The sequence below is a fragment of the Hyla sarda genome, chromosome 4 (genome assembly GCF_029499605.1).
Source record: "Hyla sarda isolate aHylSar1 chromosome 4, aHylSar1.hap1, whole genome shotgun sequence".
In the NCBI taxonomy this organism is placed as follows: Eukaryota; Metazoa; Chordata; class Amphibia; order Anura; family Hylidae; genus Hyla; species Hyla sarda.
The window spans coordinates 118,276,047-118,299,388 of NC_079192.1; the positions used below are offsets into that span (position 1 = coordinate 118,276,047).

The 23,342-nt window shown below is 37.9% G+C and overlaps 1 long non-coding RNA gene across 1 annotated transcript in view; it reads left to right on the forward strand.

The window, feature by feature from the left end:
• The window catches only part of LOC130368359 (uncharacterized), a 98,240-nt gene that overhangs the window by 2,830 nt on the left and 72,068 nt on the right, over window positions 1-23,342 (forward strand). Inside the window, exon 2 of the long non-coding RNA XR_008892430.1 lies at window positions 1,319-1,437. This is a non-coding gene — a long non-coding RNA (uncharacterized LOC130368359). The remainder of the gene's footprint in view (window positions 1-1,318; window positions 1,438-23,342) is intronic.

Sequence of the window (23,342 nt, forward strand, 5' to 3'; positions counted from 1 at the left end):
TATAAAACTGACATTGCGTCATACAGTTTTGGCGTTACACATCTTCTTTATATTATTTTTAGGAATACAGTTTTGCATTACAGTTTTTGCATTATTCTTACTGAGCAAAATCCTGATTTCAGATCAAATTTGTAAAGAAATAAATTAAGGAACAAAGAAAGAAAGAAAAGAATGAAAAAATGCATACGATAAATGTCACTGATATTAAAAACCTCATACATGTACTAAGTTGAATATTTATATATATATATATATATATATATATATATATATATATATATATATGTGTGTGTGAATATATCATTTTTGTAGTACTGTAAATTGAAATAGCATGAGCTATTCAATGTTGGGTTCCATTACTATCTTCATGAACTGTGTGTAAGGAATATTTATTTAATATCCTAATGATCTTTTTTACAGAATAGTTTCATACTCTTATTTTTTAAACATTTTTTACACATTTGCTCTAGTTTTAAGCATTGTTGAAGGCAAAACTTTTTACAATGGATTTATTATAAACATGTTGGAAAAACATTTAATTGCATGAGAAAATGTACAGTCGCTAGGATATATATGCAATACATTAAAAAAAACTATAAACCATAGGAAATTATTACAAAAGTAGAAATCACCAAATTTTTTGGGGGAAATCACTATTAGGAGACCATTTTTAAAGCAGCAGTCAAATTTTCCACCATCAGATTCTTGGGGTCTATATTATTAACCTTATTTTAATGCAGAATTAAAATCTAGGGCGCGGCACATAAATGAAAAAAACATAACCTGAGACAATATACATGATGTAAATGAATGATAGACTGGTACAGGAGGAAAGAGAATAATGCCTAAGGGCTTACAACCTACAGGGAAAGGGGACAATAGGTGAGGGTATGAGCTTTGTGTGAAATCTCCTGGCTTGTAGTAACAAACAAAAGTCATTGATGCCATTTTCACCTATAAAAGGTTGGGTCCAGAACGCCATACTGTGGTTAACCCCACCCCTTATGTACAATGCATACTTATATGGTCATACAAAAAGGAGGGTAGAGAGAGAGAGAGTAAAGACAGTAAGATAAAACATGGACAATGGCATAATAAATGCGATTAATGTATGAATTAATGGATCTGATGTTTTCACTTGTTACTTACACACTGTACTATATTACTACATAGGGTCATGTGAAATACTTGAAGGTCCTGAGATAATATTATTCCAGCTCTTACCATGTCTGTATAATTGATTCATATTTTTTTTTTCAAATCCCCAGTACACTACAACATGACTCAACATACCAGTGTATTCATTTTACCTTTACAGATTTTTCTAGGCTGAGCGCAAAGGCACTGCCCATGAGAATAACAGATAGCAAGAAAAAGATGAGAGAATGTCATAAGAAGAAATGACATCCTGTTTTCTTTGGAGAAAACACTTGTAAGGTCTGTGCTCTTTTTACATCTATTGGAAATTGTTTTAAATTATTCATAAGAGTGACCATTGTTCTCTTTTTGTGAAGGTCTCTCATTATCTATCTATCTATCTGTCTGTCTGTCTGTCTGTCTATCTATCTATCTATCTATCTATCTATCTACCTACCTAGTTTACTTTATCTATCTATCTATCTATCTATCTATCTATCTAGCTTACTTAGTCTATCTAGCTTGCTAGCTATCCAGTCTACTCTATCTACTCTATCTATCTATCTATCTATCTATCTATTCAACATAGCCTATCTATCTGACTAGCTATCCCTATCGGTTTACTTTGTCTCTCTATCTATCTATCTTCTTACATAAAAGATTATGATGTGCCCTCTACATTTCTAATTTCCCTATTGTTTGTTAATAAAAAAAGAAAATCATATCTCAACATGTAAATTTTTTTTTACTTGAACACTTTGTAAGATAAGTATTATTTGTAAATATTACAATATATGGAACAGCATGTGTGTAACATTTCATTTCTCTGTGTTAGTCATGGTTCCCATTGATACATAAAACATTACAGGCTGTTAGTTAAAATACACATGAAGTATACCATTTTATGATTAATACTCTCTGCTTCAGTGATTAATTCATGTAAATATTGGCACATTTGAAAATAGCCAATGGCATATAATGTACTTGCTTATATTTTTATATCAAAATTAATGTAAGGTCCTTTTAATGGCAACTTTAGCACATATATGCCATACTGATAAAGATGATTACTCTCAATTCACAAGACCACAAGCCAGTACAATGGGTTTACCTAATACTACAGCTCCGCTACCATATTAAACACATGCTTTACTGATTTTACTACATACTGTGAAACCATCATATACCTATACAATACGAATGTCCAACTTTTTAAATGACATAGGTCTAAGCAGTTTGAGATTATAGTAAATCAATATTCACATTTATCTGTAGCAATAGAACAACAAGATACAAATGTATCACAGATCAACTTGTTAAAATCAACTTAACTGGTCACTATTTTCATATGCTTAAAGCATGATTTTAACCATGTGCTATAGAATATTTGTCAATGAACATACAATTAAATATACCTTTATGTGCATAAACACTATTAGAAATGAGAACATATCATTAAAGGGATGTCATTTTGGAAGGAGCTAGTTGATATAAAATACAGGATATACATACATGTGTGAAAATACCAAAATGATTTAGTAGGCTTAAGAAAGCATAGCAGGGGAGAAGAGGCAGGAGTGGCATGTCACCTGGGTGCCATGAGAATGAAGGGGGGTGGAAGGGGTACTAACAAACGACAACGACCTGGACAGGTAGTTTTATATAGAGCATGGGCAGCTAGGTCAATCTTTGCTCCTGTGAAAGGAAATCCTGATATCCTATATGTCATGGGAAGTCAATCTCCTTGGAAGTCACCTGCAATATATTGGACAGCTAAGTTAGAAGCCTAAAATAAAAACAATTTGTATCTGTTTGGTACACTGATCGTAAACAACCATGAAAGGAATACAATGAATGACTCTTTCTCCTTATGTTAATATATCTGCATATATTCTTATTGCTAAGTACACATTGTAATGCAAATGCACATGTTTTGAAGAGCCCAATTTTAATGAATAGGTTTTGTTAAAATGCAAATTTTCTTTTTTTATGAAAATTAAAGTAAATATATTAAGTAATAGTCTTGAACATTCATGCCACTTGTAATTATTACTCATAATTATTCCATCACCGTGAATTGGCTTCAGACATATTTAGCATATTCATCTGATAGAAGTGGTGCATATGTTTCGCAATACAGTATTCAGATAACACTTGGTTCTTCTCCATTGTGACTGTGTTTTTTAACCTATGTCAACTGACTCTACATGTATTTCATAGTGGTTTTCTATTGTTAACCACACATGTCATATATAAGATTCATTTAGTCTTGGAAGAAAAAAACATGGAAGTGCTGTTTCAATCATTTTATTTGACACAGTGGGGTATGCGTGTGTATTCACATGGGTCTTCCAGCTAATATTTTCATTACCTCCTTCCACAAACAATGCAGTTATTAAATGACATATTTAGCTCTGCTTCCTCTGCTACAGCCTTGACATATTGACTTTAACATTTGAATAATAAACAATGTTATTAATATTGCTATTGTGCTCAGTTGATAAGTAACTATCTGTAGAGGATAGCCAAATACATTTTAAATATAATACAAAGAATACAAACAATGATACCGGATTGGTGAAGGTGCCAGTAAGTGGGAGGTAAAGTATGCATAATGTTATGTTAATCACGCTATATGACCTAAATATACTTATTTAGAGTTAAGCAATTGTTTATGGAAAACAACTGAAAACTGTACTTTACACCTGGTCAATATTAAAATCTAATAGATTTTCCAAAGGTCAGTAATTCACATTATCAAAATTACAAGCTGAGCTTCTACACATAGCAGATATCATAGGTTCCCAAGCAATATGGCAGTAAAGTCTTGCCAATTGGAACTCCTATAGAACCATCTCCAAGAACAAGAATATCCATAAATATTGGATACAACTGGAAAACCACAAAAGCAGCAAATAAGCCTTTATCTGTTCAATACCATCTGACAATAAGTATACATCCTGTTGTTGAGGTCTATAATAGAATAGAAACATTTAAGCAATGCTTCCATGTAACCCTTATTGGAACTAGATTTTCTTTAAATAACAGTGTTTAATAATTTACAAAGCTGTTAAATGTAGCAAAGTTGACATATCCATTTTGCACAATTCCTTGTTATGAGATCTCCAAGCTATGTTCACACATTGTAAAATTTGGATGCGTATTTTATTTTTAATCTGTAAAAGGTAAAAATGCGTAGACAGGTTTTTTGTGCCCACATTTTTGGAGTTGTGGCTGAAAATGTGCACATAAAATAAAATACAACACATTTCATTTTACACTGTGTGAACATAGTCCCACAGTAAAACCTTATACAAAAATATGATACAAAAAATGTTCAGCAATGACACATCCATAGGTTTGTTTATGTGATCACAATCACTTTTATAGTATAGAATAATACAGCTATCCTGGCACCTGAGGGCACTGCTAATGTAGGGCATCAAAATTATTATCTTTAGCTATTTGAATATATATCATATTTCCAAAGCAGATAGCTTGCTATATTAAAGTTGCATTGCATCACAGTTACATGCCACTGTATAAATTACAATAATTCTATTTATAAGTATAATAATTCTAATTAAGACATAGTAGACTTTAATGTGTCATTTAATGCTTTGTTGCTGAATTTCCAGTCATTGCTCAATCGGTGAGATAATGTAGGAAAATTAAGTACATAGATATTTGCCATAATTAACCCCTTCCCTCTTTTGTTTTTTCCTTCTCACATTCTAAAAATCATAACACTTTCAATTTTCTGCCTAAAAATCCATATGAGGGCTTGTTCTTTGCGCCAACAATTTTACTTTGTAATACCGTTAATATCTTCACAAAAAAATCTACGGTGAAACCAGCAAAAAATTACTTGTGGGGAAAAAATGAAAAAAAAAAAGCCATTTTGTAATTTTTTGCGGCTTCCGTTTCTACGCAGTGAAGTTTTCGGTAAAAATTGCACCTAATATTTATTCTGTAGGTCCATAAGGTCGCAAGGATACCCAATTTATATAGGTTTGATCATATTTAACTACAACATTTTTTTATAACTACATGCACCAAAATGAATATGTTGAAAAGTGTCCTCTTCTGACCCCTATAACTTTTTTATTTTTCTCTATCAGGGGTGGTATGAGGACTCATTTTTTGCACCGTGATCTGAAGTTTTTTATCCGTACCATTTTTGTTTTAATCAGACTTTTTGATCACTTTTTATTCATTTTTATGGTATAAAAAGTGACCAAAAATACACTATTTTGGACTTTGGAATTTTTCTTACGTGTACGCCATTGACCATGTGGTTTAATTAACAATATATTTTTATAGTTTGAACATTTACGCATGCGGCAGTACCACATCATTTTATTTAAATTTTATTTACACAGTTTTTTTTTAAATGGGAAAAGGGGGGTGATTCAAACTTTTATTTGGGAAGGGGTTAAATCACATTTATTAACACTTTATTTTCATATGGGACTATACCAATGCACACACTGATTTCCTACACTGATCATTGCCATGCAATAGCATGACATTGATCAGTGCTATCGCAGCTCGACTGCTCCTGCCTGGATCTCCAGCAAGGAGCAGTCATTTAGTGATCGAACAGCGAGGAGGCAGGTAGGGATCCTCCTTGCGTCCTGCAAGCTGTTCGGGATGCCGCAATTTCACCGCGGCGATCCCGAACAGCACCACTGAGCTAACTGTCAATGTTTACTTTCGTTTTAGGCACGGCAATCAAGTTTCTAAAGGGTTAATACCAGACATCAGCCCTATTGGCGATGTCTGGCATTAGCCATGGGTCCTGGTTGCCTATAGCAACTGGGACCCACCGGGTATGATGCGCGCTCACTTGCTGAGCATGTGTCACACCTCGGGAGCCGCAGATGGACGTTAATGAATGTCCATTTGTGGCAAGGGGTTACACCTCTGTAAACCCAAATGTGCCACATTCAGCAGTGCTACTGGTCCTATTTACCCCTGATGAAGCTAAATTGAAGAGAAACATATGTTGGGGTACGTATGCCATGGATGTATCTATTATAAATTGCAGACATCTTTGTTTTCTGATTGCCTGCTGATGTATTTTTTTGGGCTATTATTACTTAATTCCCTGCTTACAATTTTTTGAGGCTGTATTTCTACTTATGCATGAATGTGGCATATAATTGATGCACCTTAGATACATGTTGCCCCGAGTATGCAACCAATTGGCCCATGTTTTCACTCCTTTGTGATCTGTGATGGTGCCTACTACTATTTATTGTTTTAATAGTTTTTTATATTTTGCGCTTTTTCATATCATTTTGTTGTTAGTTGTGTTTTTGCTTTTGCTTTACACACCTGTGTATTTGTAGCACCTTAGTGACACATATAAAGTTAGTCATGTTCTGACCCTGTTGTGGTGGCACTATTTCTTGTGGAGTGGGTAGACTTCTGATTGTCTTGTGATGCTTTGAAGCGCTCCACTTAAAAGATACAACATTTTGGTTATTGTGTCTTGATTGCGTTCCATGCCGAGTCAGTTCCGTGCACCTGTCGAGCAAAACCTTCAGTTGTATTATATATTTCTCTTTCTTTTGTCCCTTCTACAGTACAGAGAATAGTTTGTTTACTACAGAACAGATGCAGCACCTGCAGTTTACCAGTAGGTAACTACATATTAACAAAATGCCTATTGCTACTAAACTAGACAAAACTAAAAGCAAGCAGCAGTAGGCAAGAACACAATGGCCTTCTGCAAACAATTTTAGATCATTTAAACTTAAATAATAACTTGGAGAAGAAGGTGTAAATTTGTGCCAAGAATCAGAGACTGATAAGAAAAGTGGGCAAATTTGATGATTGATGTGGCTGTGCCCTTTCTTAAAATGTCTGATTTATGGACTGTGTCGCCAACGGCAATGTGGACCCCTGCATAGGATACACTTAACTCTGGCTGAAAATCAGCCTGGCCTTTATAGTTCATACTGATTCCCACTCAACAAACTATCATGAAAAAAGACCATTCTAGTATGATATCATCTTAAAGGAAACAGTAAATTTTTTAGATCCATTGTAGAGCTATAGGAGATTATTATGCATTGAGCAGGAGCATTCTTTGCAAATTTTTATTGCAAACGGTAGGTTCTTAGCCCATGGCCATAGATAGGGGTGGGGCACATGATGTAAATCAAAATGATGGATATATCCATTTATTTATTTTTAGAACTGGTCATCAGTTTCACCCCTTAAGTCCTAATTTAATCATTTATTTTTTTAACCTACTTTTCATATATTTATAACTATCTTTCTGTCAGTTTTTGTGTCTTGTAAACAATAATCAGAATGACATCACATAGAAGTATCTCTCCCATGATTGCTATAAATGGGTAAATTGTTTCTTAAAGGTGGTACTCCAGCCCTAATACATCTTATGTATGATCGCGGGGGTCCCGCCGCTCGGGACACCTGCAATCTGTCATTCCGCACCCACCTTTGTGAGTTTTCCAGAGTACTGGAGGCTCCGAGAGTGATGCGTGACGACCACAGGGCCGAGTATCATGACGTCACGACTGCGCCCCTGTGTGATGTCATGCCCCACCCCATAAATGCAAGTCTATGCGGAGAGCTCACAAAGGTGAGTGCGGAATGACAGGACCCCTGCGATCATGGGGATAAGATGTATTAGGGCTGGGGTACTCCTTTAACTATGCAATCACTACACAGCAGTATTAGCTGACGAACCTGCAGCGGGATTGATATTGCAGTCAGTAATAACACGTATGGCTTTATTTAATGTAATTAAGAACCATTATCTGACATAAATGGTGGTTCTTGTCCTTCAGCAGCCAGGCACATTTTTTTTGTCAGGTTTATAAAAAAAAAGCATAAAAAAATAAAAAGCTCTAATTTACTATGATTTCTAAAGATTTTATTATTCTTTCTAAATTGCAAGTGTACTTGAAGTGGAAGTGCGGTGATATATGCCGTCCCCTCGATTATAAAAATTCTTGGATATTTTATTTACTATTGAAATTCTACTTCTGGAAGCCTACATGACAATGTTCGTCAAGCATAATTTTTTTGTGCTCATTAAGTTTCATGACAAGGAAAATGAAAGCTAATTAGATGCAGCTAATTAGATTAATAACATTTACTATTAATTTAATTAGCTGGAACTATATTTTCAAAATGTTGCTTGTCAGGAAGTTTTATAAATGAACAAAAATTAGACTCCATTCTAATGTGCCCTCAATATACTTATGTCCTATTACCCATTACGGGTTCTTTCTTTTTTTTAAATCAGATTAAACAAAAAATAATAATTTTTTGCTATTTCATAACCATCTCTGATAGAGCTACAGTTGAAGGTTATTATTATTTTTTTAAGATTTTGCTGCACAATAGGACTTTCTTGCATAATGCAGGCATAAGCTATCTATCCATCTAATGTGTATTTATATTAGCCCTCTAACTGATATCTTTCTATATATCTATAGGGACCCAATTAGAAATAAAAATATATAATTTTCCAAAAACCTTTCTTGTACCGATCAACTTCACCAACCAGGTTAATGGACTTCAGTATAGCAGTATAGCAATAACAAATATGTCATTTGTACAATGTTTTACATACTTATTTATAGCCACAAAGATTAAAGACATGTCCATAAGGCCTCCTTATCACATTCTTTTTTTTTAAATATCACAAAATGCATTTATTTTTTTGTATGATTTTGTTTGCTTTATGATGCAGATTTTGTGTCTTTTCACCCCAAAACAGTATGTTTCAGTAAATATATATATATATTTTTTTTTTAACAAAAAAGCTAAATTTTTTAATGGTGTTTTTGTCTGGTGTTTTTCAATAAAATTTAAGATCAGATTGGCAGATCATATATTCTACTGCTGATGCATTATAAAAACACAATATAGGCAGATTTTATAGGAAGCATTAAACACTGTGTTGGGCTAAACAGTTTTCTTTGTTCTTTTCCATTTTTTAAATTCAAGGTTAAGGTTTAGAGATTTGGGAAACACAAAAACCTTTTTCATGATGACGTCATAGGTTGACATGGCAACTCAACAATCTAACATTTCTGGAACTTCATTGTGAGATCTAAAGTCTTAGGCAATAGGCTTCAACTCTGCCACAGGGTAAATAGAAAGTAATTTGAAAAAAACTTTACATTTTTATTATTATTTATTTTTAATATGTAGATACAGCAGGTGAAATAAGTATTGAACACGCCACCAGTTTTCTCACTAAGTATATTTCCAAAGTTGCTATTGACATAACATTTTTACCAGATGTTGGTCACAACCTAAGTAATCCATACATACAAAAAAATAATAATAATAAGCCCAGAAAATAAGTTATTTGTAATATTGTGAAATGACACAGTGAAAAAGTATTGAAGAACATGAAGATAGGGAGGTTTAAAAAAGTCCTGGAAAGCCAAGACAACAGCTGTAACTGGTAATTAAAAAGCAATCAAACCCCTTGTCAGTGCAAATTGATATTAGCTGGGTCAGTCCTAACTGATGGCCTACAAAAAGATCTCATTGCCAAAGTGTCACACTAGACACATCTGATGATGGGTAAAAACAAAGAGCTTTTATTTAGATCCAAAGGCAGGGAACCTTTTATAACACATAATATTATAAAAGGTTAATTATAATATATAATATATATATAATATGCAAAAAAACTACTTACATTTTTGTAGTCTTCTTTATTTCTCTTTTTATTCTTTGTTAATAAGTTTAATTCACAAACAATGGTACAGATAGTCTTTCTTATATTACAGAGAGCTGTCTCACGACCTTCACCACCTAATTTTGGCTAAACATAACAATAGTGTTGGTTACCAGAATGTTTCTAAGCTTCAGAATGTTCCAATTAGCACTTTTAGGGTGAAAATATGGAAGTGGAACGACAATCATTTCACTGTAAATTTGCCTCGACCAGGTACTACTCACGAGATTCCTAACATAAGATTAAAAAGAAAATCAGAATAGTTGTCTGAGAGCCAAGGACCATTTGTGGAAAGCTTCAAAAAGACCTGGAATTAGCAGGTACTGTTGTCTTGAAGAAACAGTATTCAGTGAGAAAAATGGTGATGTATTCTATACTTATTTCACCCACTGTAGGTATTTTGGAAATATCCCCACCATATCAGTAGGGATCACTAATAAACTGCTGGTGATTACCAAGAGGTCTATAGTACTGAAGCCATGAGATCTGAAAACCACTGAAGCCAGGAGATCTCATTTTTCCAGGATAATTTTTTTTTGCTTTTTTGGTAATGTTCACACAGTGTGTTTTTAAGGGATATTACTTTGTAAAAGAGTAAAAAAAAAAAAATATTATTGTGCTCTATGTAAGTCTATGTTAAAGGGGTTGTCTGAGCACACAATATGTAAAAAATGCAGGCAGGTAAATAAGTGACATGCAGATGCATTTTTACAAATGAAATGCGCCTGAAAAAACACTGTGTGAACATAGCCTAAGAGAGATCGCCATCAAGCCTTGTCCCTTCACTACAGGAGGTAGAGAACATAAAATGGATTTTCCGATAGTTTAAAGGGATAAGCATAGTTTTTTTTTTTAACCAAGTTCCAAGCTGTATTAAATTTAAGTATTGAAAGTCCTAAGCAAGCAGCTGTTGAGTAGTTGGGTTAAGAGGCATAGCTCTAGGAGTACAGAGGTAAGGAGGCCATATACAATAATTATGGGATGGCTGAAACTTTTGGTTAGTTCTGACCAGCAGCTTTCTTTCCTTTGTCCATTTAGAATACATGCACATTTATACAAGCATGCATGTATATGTGGGGCTCAGCAGAGAGGGATGGTGTTCATACAGCACTTATCTTATGTGTATGGCCAGCTGTATTATCTGTTTAGTTTCAGCTACCTTTCAAAGTCCTATTTGCAGATAAAGGGTATGATTTATCAAAACCGTCTACAGAGGAGTAGCCCATAGCAACCAATAAGAATGCTTCTTTAATAAAACAAAAAAAAAGAAAAAGGCCTATGAAATGCTATGGGCAACTGTTCCCCCACCCCCAGGACCTTAACTGTTAATGAATAGCTTTCCAGAATATTTATTGTAGGAGAAAAAGATAGTAGATATTATAATAATGTAACAAGGTAGCGGGGCCTGTCTTTGTGACATTTTAAATTCTTTATGCACATATTTGTGTGCAGAAATAATGAGATTTGCTTTACTTTTGTGCAGACGGTCAAAAAGATAAAACAGACTGCTTATGATAATGAAACAAAGCCAATTTGTCTATATATATATATATATATATATATATATATATATATATATATATATAGCCATTCGTGTTTAATCCACAGAAAGAAAAACAAAACTTGATCACAGGAGGAATTAGTCTGACACAGAGAGACTTAAAATAAAAAAGGAAAATAGAAAAGGTGTAGCCTAATCCAATACTGGGAAAAGAAAATTGAAAATGGGCTAATGGAATAATTCTTGCATCTATGTATTCCAACTATATCCATCAGCATAATGTAGATGAAAAACGTGCCTCACAAAGACATTACTGTGATTACTAAAACGGCTCTATACATCCTCACAAAGAAAATAACTGTGACCATGTAAGAAATGATAAATTCTGAAGATTAGGATCTAGTTTGAATAGGTTATTTAATTTTGGTGTCTGGCTGGCGACAGGGAAGGTTTCAGGGAGTTGGATTGTGTGTAAATTGTATTCTTACGGCTACAGGATGGCATGTTGTTTGAGGCCAGGCAGGGTGTATGTTGCAGAAAGGTGCTCGCTGGAGAACTTGTGAGAAAGGTTGATATAAATTGCGGCCAGGGTGATGCCTGGTACCGGTGTCTCATGGAGTAGAAATCTATAGTTTTTGTAGACCAGGGATTATTGTGTACATTGCAAATGTATCATATAGTTGGACAAATATCCATTGTTCTTGTTTTTATAGTGTGATCTGAATATTATAGACCATTGGATGTACTGGAACAATGTATGTCCTGCCTTTCATATGTATTTGTAAATATAATGTGGGACATATAGTCCACACTGTAACATTTTAGTAACGTCGTAATTTCCTGGTTTTACAGTAACAATATTAGATAAACTTTTCAGTTTCATTGGTTTATGTTTGGCATTATCAGTTAGATAAAAAAATAATATGGTGAATTATAACTGTAGATTGCCATATTTAACCCTTTAAAGTGGTTCGCCGATCCTTCTGCCCCTGTGTGACGTCACGCTCTGCCCCTCAATGCAAGCCTACGGGAGGGGGCGTGACAGCTATCACGCCCCCTCCCGTAGGCTTGCAAGGAGGGGCGGAGCGTGACGTCACACGGGGCGGAGGTGTGACATCACAGGCCGCCGGGCTGGTGGTCGCCTGTAATCAGTCCCGGAGCGAACACGCTCCAGGGACTGATTACAAACAGGGTGCTGCGTGCATGATCCCGGGGGTCCCCAGCAGCGGGACTCCTGCGATTAGGCATCTTATCCCCTATCGTTTGGATAGGGGAAAAGATGTGTAAGCACCGGAGAACCCCTTTAATGAAAAGCACCAAAGTTTTAAGGAAAGTGAAAAGAAAACAATCCCTATGTCATTTTCAATAATTGTTGCCATTTCTCTGCTTAAAGGGGTACTATTTAAAAATCTTAATCCTTCCAGTACTGATCAGCTGCTGTATGCTCCAGAGGAAGCTGAGGAAGATAGATATAATGGGTGCATAAATAGATAGATAGATAGATAGATATGTTAGAGATAGATATAAAATAGATAAATAGATATGAAATAGATAGATAGATAAATATATAAATGGATAGATATATAAATGGATAGATAGATAGATAAAGAAAAAAGAAGTGGCAGCATGTCTGAGCGTAAATCCCTGGTCGTGGGTCTCCATAAAAAAGCACAGGTATAAGAAGATAACTGCGGCACTCCAGAATGGTATTTCAAGTGAGTAGCGTTTGTTCCATCAGAAACACATGACAACGTTTCAACTGCTACAATGCAGCATTTCTCAAGCCAGGCTTGAGAAAGGCTGCATTGTAGCAGCTGAAACGTTGTCATGTGTTTCTGATGGAATAAACGCTACCCACTAGAATCACCATTATGGAGTGCCGCAGTTATCTTCTTGTACCTAGATAGATAGATAAAACGTTCCCCAATGGAACTCTGACAGCTCCCAGCAGGACAATTTAAGAGGTAGCAATTACTGCTTCCTGTCACAGGAGACTACACAGGGAGCAGTAGGAAGACCTGCTGACGGCTCTTCGTTCCCTGTCTATGAGGAAAGAGAAGCGATGGAGGAAAATTGTCAGAAAAATGTCTGGAGTGAGCAGAGTTGTTGTAGCATCCCCTTCACTAGGGCAGGGGGATGCACCCTGTGGACAGGTTGCCCACTTTTAGGACCAGCCCTTGTCTTATGATACAACCCCTTTTAGCAGAAGCATTAATGAATTTCACACCTGATGATGGGGCAATTACCCATTACCAGAATATCTCATCTTTATATCTTTAAGGCTTGAGAAAATGGGCAGCACTACACAGTGTGTTAGGGGAGCAGTGAAGGAAATGCCCTGTTGTTGGCATTAAAGCATGCTCCAATTAATCTGTATGCTCGGCAGACACTTCCCTGGCCATATCCCAGAGCACCTCTGTGTTTGCAGAATCAATTTTCATTGTATACAATGGCAATTAGTAACTTCTATCCTTCAGCACGTTTACTGCCAACTGGCAACACTCCAAAAAAATTTCTTCATGTGACAAAAGCTTTGTTGTCTATTACTTTCATCTTTTTAACAGTCAACCAGTTCACATACAATTGTCACCCACCAGTTTTTTCTTTACAAAAATAATATGTCCTCTCCTTTTTTTTCCCACCCAAGGTGCAGTGATTTCCAATTCCTAGTCAAAATAGCAAAAGTATGGTAGCCACAATTGCTCCCCATGCACCACAAAACCTTCCTAAAAGAAGCTATGTCATGAGGACAGACCTTTTTTTTTAAATGTACCCAGCACAGTGATCAGCTGGTTGGTGCATCTTCAGATTCTTGATTTTCTGGTAATAAGCCATTATTGCAGAAGAAAGTTGTCACATCCAGTACATTTTTTATGCAGGAGAAATGTAGTATGTTATGCCGGTGAGAAAACAGGTAGGCTATGTCCAAAAGAGCAAGAGCTGCTGCTGTGAATCTCCACTTTGTCTATTGTTTTATTTAGTTTTTATGATAAAAATATTTTTAAAGACTTTTTGGTATTTTTCTACAAGAAAGGTTTTTCATCAAAATATTTCCCAGCACCCCCCATCAATTAGCTTATAGGCACAGCTGCTGTGCTGTAAATAAACAAGGTATGGGAGCAGGAATCCTTGGCTTTATGCATTATTTGTAGTGGTGGGAGCTGCCCTGCAATATCCAAGGCTCTGCAAAAAACATGTAATGAGGGAAATACCTGGTAAACAGAGGTAGCCAATAACCCCAGATATGGTAACCCCAGCTAAGATCATAACACAATGACAACAGTCAGAACAACTGTACTGAAAAATAACATGCCTAAAGATCCTAAAACAATTCTGGTTGATAGAAGCACTGAAAGAAACTAACGGCATGGACAAAATGAGGCAAAAACCTGCCATGTATAATGCAGACCGCCACCACATACAGTACATACCCCAATGTGCGTTTTGCTCTACTCTGCTTCATTGGGCCACCACACCTCCTGCCGAATCAGAAGAGAGCTAAACATATGTCCAATATCATTCTGTTAAGTTCAATCTGGATTTGGTTATATGTAGAGATGAGTGAATTTTTGACAAATTCAATTCGGTCGATTCGCCGAATTTTCCCAAAAAATGTATTCGTGGCGAATTGCTATTAAAAACGGCTATTTCTGGGCTACAGAGTGCCTCAATATGGGTGAAGAACACTTTGCCTTGTCGTAACACGCACAGGGAATGTGCTGTGTTAGTGAAATAATACTGTTATTCAGTATGACATGCAGATTACAAGCATCGCTATTAGAATCACTGCCACAGAGCATCTGGATGTGGCAGCAGGGAGATCATATGGCGTCAAAATTGAAGAGATTAATTTAATTTGAATTTATTTAAATTTTTTGAGTACCCATTCTGGTGAGCATCGAGCTGGCGGGCCGCCACAAGGCGAGCTATCGCCTGTTCCAGCCCCATCCTCTCAGCACCCCCCCCCCCCCTGACCCCCCTGATTGTCTTACTCTGTGTGGAACTGCGAATGTTTCATTTAATCAGTTATGGTTCATTGTTATTGTTATCGTTATCGATTTGATTTGCTCCTCTCTATTGATGACCCATTGGAGGGCAAGTCTGGTGCCAGCAGCCGCGGTAATTCCAGCTATAATTGTGTAAAATGTGTTGCAGTGTATAAGTTGCTGCAGTGAAAAAGCTCATACTTTCTTAAAATCAATCTGATGGTCCGCCGCAAGGTCAGCTACTACCTGTCGCAGCCCATGTCTCTCAGTGTCCACTTATAAAGTGAGGGACTGCAGCCCCAGCAATTTGGACAGGAGCACATTCAGCTTCTGTGCCATTGGATTAGTAGGCGCATAAAGCTAGAAGTGGCTGCAGTGAAAAAGCTTGTAATTGTATCTTAAAATTGAGCCAGGCAAGCTACCACCTGTTCCAGCCCCTGCCTCACAGTGCCCCCCAGTCCCCCCTCCCCCCCCCCCGAAGAGCGAATGTTTAATTTAATAAGTTATGGTTCATTGTTATCGCTCCAACCTGTTTGATTGGATTCTTGTGGTAATTTCACAGTTAATATATGACGTCGACGACCGTAGGGCCTCAGTCTTGAAAAAATTACATTGATTTTTTTAAATTTAAATTTAAGATTTTGATTAGATTCACAAGTTTAATGTCCCGGGTGCTCAAAGAGTTTACTTTGAACTAATACTGTATGACCACAAAACCCAATATAACATGGCGGCACAATGACAGAGCCTGGAGGAGGCAGCAGCCCAACGAGACCATAGGGCCTCACAATAGAAAATATTAAAGACATTTTTGAAAATTTTAATTGAAGATTTTAGATAGATTAAAATGTTTAAAGTACCATTTAAGGTGCCAACAGCATAAGAAGAACCATAAGGTGGCACAATGACACAGCCTGGAGCTGGCAGCAGCATGAGGGGACCATAATCTGGCAGAACGACACAGCCTTGAATTGGTGGCAGCAAGAGGAGACCATATAGTGGCAGAACGATCCAGCCTAGAGGTGGCAAAAGCTTGACGAGACCATAGGGCCTCACAATTGAAAGGATTAAGGACATTTTGGAAAATTTTAATTGAAGATTTAAAATAGATTAAGATTAAGTTTCATTTAATGTGCCAGCAGCATGAGGAGACCACATGGCCATGGTGTGTCTGGGTCCTCTGTCTCGTCTTCCTCATCACCCTGTAGCACTACAGCCTGCTCCTGCTCCTCCTCTCCTGTCAGATAACTATAAAAGAAACATTTCGCAAAACCTTACCTGTGCTCCACTCTCCCTCTCCTCCTCCAGTTCAGCCCCCACATAGCTCATGTGGCAGTGAGATGTAGGCAAACCGTCTGCCGTGCCCTGACCAGCCATCGTTTCCAACACATTTTGTAGGATATGAAGCAGTGGAATGATGTTGTTCATCCCATAATACTGGCGAGTGACAAAAAATGTGGCTTTCTCATAGGGCCTGAGCAAACGGCAGGTGTCACGTATGAGCTGCCACTGGCTGACATTGAAGTTACACAGGGGAGTCCCCCTATCAGCTTAAATATCCTGATGAGGATTAAGTCCCTTCTGCACCCGGCTCCCAAGTGTGATCGGCTTCATCATCATCGAGTTGTGTCAGCACGTCACTGATGTCCTCCTCAGGTTCCTCAACAGTGTGTGCTTCAGGAGCCTGGATGCTCCCAACACCACCTACCACGCCACTATCCTTATCACTACTTGCCCAGCTAGCGAAGGAAGCGGGGGATGTTTTCTCCACTTCTTGGATGGGCAGTAGCTGCTGACTGTCCTCTAGTAGATCGTCCTGACTAAAAAGTGGAGCTGAACCCACAGCATAGGATACTTCTTTGGGGGAGGGAACAGCATAGGACAGAGGCAATTGGAGGACAGGGACTGCTCACAGGCCATGCCAACTGATGGCTGTGTCTGATCAACTTACCGACTGTTGACTGGGGGTATCAGATGTCACTTGTGATTAAGTGGATGACCGGGTTAACCAGTCCATGACAGCAGTTGGGTTGCTGGTCGAGACACGACCTGGTACTTATCTGCCTGACATACTTAGTGCATATATGAGGGGAGTTCAATGAGCTCCAGTACGCTTAAAACAGTATTTGTCAAGAACAGCAGTAGGTGTGTACTTTTGGCTGGCCTTTCACAGTATCTAGACCCTTAAGAATTTAACAGGAGCAAAAGGGTACACCACTTAGATGTACATATGTTGTATGCACTTATGAGGGCAGTACAATGCCAGTAAAAACAAAAATGTTCTACAGCACCAGCACGTGTGCACTTTTGCCTGGCCTTTCACAGTATCTAGGCCTTTAAGACTTTAACAGGAACAAAATGGTACACCACTTAGATGTATGAACAAGGTATGCTTTCATAAGGGGAGTACAATGCACTCCAGTACACTTAAAACAGTATTTGTCTACAACACCAGCAGGTGTGTACTTTTGGCTGGCCTTTCACAGTAATTAGGCCCTTGAGACTTTAACAGGAACAAAATGGTACACCACTTAGATGTACGCACAGGTTACACCTAATAGAGGACAATAGGTTTTTAGTGCTCTGCTCACCCTAACTGGCTGGCTACTATTAGCTTTCCAGTTGTTGTACACACCAGTGCTGTAGCACATAGTTGCTGTGTACTATACCCAAAATTGCACTTTCTCTCTCACTCTCACGCCCTTCCCTGTCAGTGCTTCTAGGTTGGATTTGGGCTTGAGGTGAATCACTGCTGTAGTACACCCACAATTGCAATTTCTCTCTCAATCTCTCTCCCTTCCCTATTAGTGCTTCTAGGCTGGATTTTGGCTTGAGGTGAATCACTGCTGTAAAAAAGATTTTCTATGCAACACACTGCTCTCTGTCCCTCTCTCTCTCTGCAACATAACACTGATGTGAGTGATGGCTGCCGATTATATATGGTTGTGACATCACAGGGGTGTATGGCTGCTGATAGGCTAAATGCTGCATGTGATTTAGGGTCATCCCACCTACCCTTGTTCCTGCCTTCCCAGGATTCCTTGCCCCATGTCCTCACATGTGGATTCGCCTTTTTAGATGCCTGGCACCTGGAGCGATTGGCGTGATCAAATCACTGCGATATTCGCATTCATTACGAATCAAATTTTTCCTGAAATTTGTAACAAATTCAGATTCGTCAGATTCGATTTGCTCATGCCTAGCTATATGCAGTGTTTTACCTGCTGTACAAATAACACAAGCCGTGATACCAGTAAATCCGTATTATAAGGCAATGGGCTATTTCAGTCAAATTTGCAATGGTGTTATAGTTCCTGTCATAAATAGAGGCCATAAATGCAGGCTAAACAAAGCTTGTTATTGGATAGATCTCAGTTACAGAACTTTAAAGGGGTACTCCACTGGAAAACATGTTTTTTTCTAAATCAACTGGTGCAAGAAAGTTAAACAGATTAGTAAATTACTTCTATTTAAAAATCTTAATCCGTCCATTACTTATCAGCTATTATATGCTCCACAGGAAGTTCTTTTCTTTTTTAATTTCATTTCTGTCTGACCATGGTGCTCTCTGCTGACACTTCTGTCAATTTTAGGAACTGTCCAGAGTAGAAGTAAATTCCCATAGCAAACCTCTCCTTCTGTGGAGAGTTTCTGATATGGACAGAGGTGTCAGTAGAGAGCAGTGTGGTCAGACAGAAAGGAAATTCTAAAAAAAAAAAAAAAAAAAAAAAAAAAAAGAAGAGCTTCCTGTGGATCATACAGCAACTGATAAGTACTGGAAGGATTAAGATTTTTTTAATAGAAGTAATTTACAAATCTGTTTAACTTTCTTGAGCCAGTGGAGTACCCTTTTAAAGTGTTAGCGTCATTTGGAAAAATTTGAGACCCACTGCGATCATGAGTAATAGCCAGGTAAAGTGGGAGGCAGCACACTTTGCTCCCCAGCCAGCCAACCGATCCGACTCTTTTACTCCATAGACTAATAGAGTGAAAGAGTTGGATTTGATTGACAGTGGGGTAGTAAAGCCCATGCACTTCACTGGCTTATATATCAGATTAAAACATATCACTGGCAGATATATCAGAATGCAAATGGATCAAAACAGCCTGGTGTTCCTGTTTCACCTTTTGCACCTTGATAAGTCTGCTAGTGGTAAGTTTAGATATGTATTACCTGTAATTACATTTTTTTTTTTTTATTGCCCTATTACCATTCACTGTGCAGACATCTATGTACTAACTAGTGGGTGTGTATTATGTATTATTGTTATCTGTAACCTTTATACTATAGGCAACATTTTGGGGCATGTAAGCAGGGATCCTGCTTATATTTTAAATTTCATGTTTATGCTGTATAGCTGTACCAAGGGAGGCGACAGTATATAGGTGTTAGTTACTAGTTTGGGTTTAAAGGGGTTCTCCGGTGCTTAGACATGTTATCGTGACGTCACACACACTCCGGGGACTGATTACAAACGGGGTGCCGCGTGCAAGATCACGGGGGGTCCCCAGCGGCTGGACTCTCGTGATCAGGCATCTTATCCCCTATCCTTTGGATAGGGGATAAGATGTCTAAGCACCGGAGAACTCCTTTAATGGGTCTTTTAGTGTAGTTAAGGCTTTCCACTGGATTGTAGATGTTCAATGTAAACATTTAGCAAAATTGTTTAAGAATGGTTTGAGGAACATGACTATCTGATCGAGCATCTTTGGGATGTGCTGATCCATAGAATCTCCACATCACAACAGAACTTGAAGGACCTGCTGATAATGTCCTCCGGTCTCCTTCAGAGGCCATGATTTGATAGGTCAGAGCTGTTGTGGCTGCAGGAGAAGGACCTACAAAATATTAGGCACTTATTTAACAGTTATGGCTGATGTAAAATGTGTAATTTGTGAATGTTATGTGCTATAGGGACAACTTATTGTGCATTGCCGACACCACCAGCGAAAATTGGATTTGATACTTTGTTACTATACACATACCCACTGTGACTTAAAGTTTAAGGTTTATTCTTCTCAAATGTGTTCATGTGGTTCTTTACTATGTTAGGCCTTCCATCTAAACATTTTATTCTATGTTGATAACCATCAATTATTAAAACAAACAATGTTTGTTTTATGAAGAATTGCAGAGGCATTTTATGAAATGGTTGTCACTGATAAATTCATTTCTATGTGGTAATATGCCTTTTAAAGTGACTTTTAAACTGGCTTTAAAAGCTGTAATTTAGGATACTGTGTAATTAAATATAAAACATGTGAAATGAGAATGTATTGATCAAAATAATTTTCCCCTGAGAAATTACAGATTGTGCTTTATGGTTATATTGGAATTATCGCAACATCCATTATCATTTGGAGCATCACAGTGTCTGACTGAGACGTGTCTGACTGAGGTCTCATTGTGTTCCTCATAACACTAGAAAATGGTGGTTTGCATTCTCTCCACTGTCTCCTACTTCACATTCAAAACTGTTTTTGCCATTTGGTTTTGACAAGATCAGTGACAGGACCTGCATGATGTCAATGAACTAAAACTGACAATGTTTGTCCTTTGAGTTGGATCGGCATTTGTTGGATTGTATTAGAATCTGTTAAGAATGTCCGTTACTGTGTTCTGTGAGGGAATTCTGGGACGTAAAGTTTGACATGTGAAATTATAACTAGGTGAAATAAAGGCACCAGAAAAATGGTGAAAGATCTGTAACATATTTAATTGTGTCTCAACATGTATGACAGATTTAAAGAAGATACACCAAAAGGGCTTGACTAAACAGCTCAAAGTAGTCACATTACTGACTTTATTGACTGGCATCTATGTATGCAGGGGCATTACTATAGGGGATGCAAAGGTAGCAGTAGTACCAGGGCCATGATGCCTAAGGGGGCCCAATAACAAATCTGCCCCATAAGAGAACACCAGTATTTTAAATGGCACACAACACACATGGGGCCCTGTTATAGATTTTGCATTGGGCCCCTGAAGCTACAAGCAACGTCTCTGCATGTAAGACAGCTATGGGAATAATGTATATTAAAGGGGTACTCTGCCTGTAGAAATCTTATACCCTATTCAAAGGATAGAGGATAAAATGTCCGATCATGGGGGACCCGCCACTGTGCTCCCTGCTGCACCTAGCGTTCGTTTAGAATGTTGAGTGCAGTGCCGAGGCCGTGATGTCACGGCCATCCCCCCTCAATGCAAGTCTATGGGAGGGGCGTGACGGATGTCACGCCACTCCCATAGATTTACATTGACAGAATGTGGCCATGACATCACAAGTGGGCATGACAGTGACGTCACGAGCCTCCGCATCGCCAGTCATCGGGTACGGAGCAAAGTTTGCTCCGTGCACCGGATGTCTGGGGTGCCGCAGCCATGATCAGACATCTTATCCTTTGGATAGGGGATAAGATGTCTGGGGCGGAGTACCCCTTCAAGTAGACTTCACCGATCCAAAAAACAAGGTTGATTATACGTACAAATAAAATGTATTTGCATCAATCTTGCAGCATTTAAAAAAAATAATCCCATATACTGTATAGTGAAACCTCTTTAAGATGATCAACCAAAATTGCATTAAAGAGTGGTCTACTAGAGGGGTGGTCTTGTCAAATATAATAAAAACTATAGTGTGCTGAAAATCAGTCATGCACAAAATATGGTCTGGATAAGGGGTGGTCTTCTCTTTTGGAGGTTTCACTATATATATCTGTGTAGAAGATGAAATAAGGAAGGTGAATAATATTTTGCTAATACATTTGTCTGTGCAGAGTTTTACACTATGTGAATATAACCTTATCTATGTTTTCTTCCATTCAAATATTAGACTTAAATGAATAGACTGACAGTTAACTAATCTTTTAATCATTCCCTATTGATACATGGCTCCTACAAGAAACTGAAACTGCACATAAATAAGCCTTGAATATTGCACAAGTGTTCCACATCCACGTGTATTGTGAAAATAAAATAATGTGCAAACACTGTAGCATGATATGAATAGGAGCAGACAGTCATGAGCCTTCAGTTCATGACTATATAGCTCTAGTTAGTCATGGTATACTCTCAGTGTACTCTACCATTGCCAATATCTACATACATAGATGCCAGTGCTAAACGGGTAGTCCAGGGAACTGAACTCATCAGACACTTATCTTCTATACACAGGATAGGGGATAAGTGTATTATCGTGGGTGGGGGTCTGACTGCTAGGACCTCACCGCCCCCTCCCCCCCACCCCGCAATCTCCTGTATGAGGCTCCGGCTACTTACGCGTCTGACACCAGTTTCCCTGATAAACGGAACTGATGGCCCATTTAGCCAATCGCTAGCTAAAGCAGGACATCACTGCAGCTGGTGATTGGCTAAGCTGGCTGTAACTTGCATCGGCCTAGGAAAGCAGGGGCTGGAGTGTGCTGAGGACGCGTAAGTAGTCAGGGCCACATACAGGAGATCACAGGGGGATCTAGAAGTTAGACTACCAGTGATCAGACACTTATTCCCTATGTGGTGGATAGGGGATAAGTGTCTAAAAAAATTCAGTTCCATGGACTACCCCTGTATTACAAAAAACAGTACTGTCAGCATTGGGAAGCCTTTGCATTTTCATTACATACTGAGGCTCTTATGAAAAAAACCTCTCCCTGTCGAGAAAACCCCTTTAACTGTCTTCCAAACATGGCTACAATAAAGGTGTATTCAGCCTTCAGTTTTTATATATTAGAACCCAGTAGGAGATTTCACCTCTATCTCTTGCAGCTCAAGTCACTGAGCCGATGATGCATACACTAATCCGCCCGCTGCACACACACATAGGTGGTTGTATCGGGCAGCCTTTCTTTCTTTAGTCCCTTTCAGCATGACTGACATTAGTTCAGGTGGAAGATGACTTTATTCTGGAATTCTGGGCAGCTATATTATCACCTCCAGAAGTGGACATGATATCATAGCAGTGCTGAATAGCACTGGCTTTAC